The sequence below is a fragment of the Pteropus vampyrus genome, unplaced genomic scaffold (genome assembly GCF_000151845.1).
Source record: "Pteropus vampyrus isolate Shadow unplaced genomic scaffold, Pvam_2.0 Scaffold1000004000, whole genome shotgun sequence".
Lineage (NCBI taxonomy): Eukaryota > Metazoa > Chordata > Mammalia > Chiroptera > Pteropodidae > Pteropus > Pteropus vampyrus.
In genome coordinates, this window is record NW_011918402.1 from 22 (window position 1) to 1,692 (window position 1,671).

General features: G+C 37.0%; 1 long non-coding RNA gene across 1 annotated transcript; it reads right to left on the reverse strand.

Moving 5' to 3' along the window:
* Window positions 1-367: 367 nt before the first annotated feature.
* On the reverse strand, window positions 368-1,164 carry LOC111735603. Its single transcript, XR_002778867.1, has 2 exons — window positions 853-1,164; window positions 368-744 (listed from the first exon to the last, which is right to left on the reverse strand). It is a non-coding gene; the product is annotated as an uncharacterized LOC111735603 (long non-coding RNA).
* Between the last annotated feature and the right edge of the window lie 507 nt (window positions 1,165-1,671).

A 1,671-nucleotide genomic window follows, 5' to 3' on the forward strand; every position in this document is an offset into this window, starting at 1 on the left:
GTTTACATAGAATTTACTCTTTTTTTTTTCTCTTCATTTATTCCCAGAATCACTAATTTATGTCATTTTCTTTACCTTTTAATCTACTCAGGTTTCTCTGCAGATGCTCATGTCAATATCTTTTTAGTATGAGGTCTCCATAATATGGCATAATATATCAGCCTATTCTCACCATCGACAAGTGGAACAGAACTCTTACTTTCTCCATTTAAACACGTGGTGCCCAAATTACTTACTCATAGCCCTAAAGCAGTATCAAATTTGTTCAACTGAAACTAAGGAGTCTTCTTCACACTTTCTGCTTGACAAAGAAATTCATTGCCTTTATTAGTTTGCATTGAAAATAATTAATTACACGTGTTCCAGGTTGATTTTAAGTATGAGCCTCTGCTCTAATTTATTTTTTTCCTTTTGGCACCAAAATAAAGGATAATCTCTTCCCCTACGTTGATGCTCACATTTAGCAGCACAAGGCCACATGAAGCTTAGCTCAACTGAGGCAATTGATCTTAGTCTTTCCACCTGATGAATGGCTTTTAAAATAATGTAGAGTTTCTCAATAGTATTCCAAAGCCTAGAATATTGTCTTCTCTAATTTCTCAACTAAGTAAGTTACTCTTCTATTTTTACTTAACTCCCATTTCTCTTTTGTTTTAGGACTAACATGAAGGACTATAGAAGGTGACATCATCACAGATTCGGGAAAGAAGACACAAATTATGTTGCAGTCTTGACATCACCTCTCTGAAATGAGAAGGAAACACAGTTCTCTCTAAGATTTGTGGTCCTGCCTCTGTCCTCCAGAGGGCAATGTTGCACAAGTGAGACATTTGATTTTGTTCAAATCATTACCATCCACTTAGCCTCTCCTCCCTGCAGCTGGCTGATGTGTCCTCACTGATGTCTGTGTAGACAGGAACCTGTAATAAGAATAAGAAGACAGAAAAGATCCAAACACATTAAGAGAAAGTCTCTTATTGAAATTTGTCAAAGTAAGTGGCTTATGCAGCCCAGCCTCCGCACTGGTCCTATAGCTCTGAAGGCTCAGTGACTTCAGCTACTGTCCTACCTGCCCAGATCCTTCAGCCCTGCCACTGCTCAGCCATGCTCCTGCTGCTCATCCCAGTGCTTGAGATGATTTTCGCCCTTGGTAAGTAACATTCCATTCCCCTTTCTACTTTCACAATAGTGACTGTGTTCTAGTTGGAATATTATAAAAAGTTTACCTACACAGCAGTTGAATTCCCTTAATTCAACAGTTCATAATTTCTAGTGGCAGAAATTATGAAGTAAATGATTTCACTTCTTAAAAAATTTTACAATTACAAAGAACAATAAGTGTTAGCGAGGATGTGGAGAAAAGAGAATCCTCATATACTGTTGGTGGAATTGCAAATTGGTACAGCCACTATGGAAAACAGTCTGGAGTTTTCTCAAAAAATTAAAAATGGATATGCCTTTTGACCCAGCAATTGCACTTCTAGGTATTTATCCAAAGAAAACCAAAACAATAATTTGTAAGATCTATGCACCTCTATGTTCATGGCAGCACATTTATAATAGCCAAGATGTGGAAGCAACCTAAATGTCCATCAACAGACATTGGATAAGAGTTACTGTTCATATATACAATGAATATTACTCAGCCATAAAAATGAAATCCTACCATTT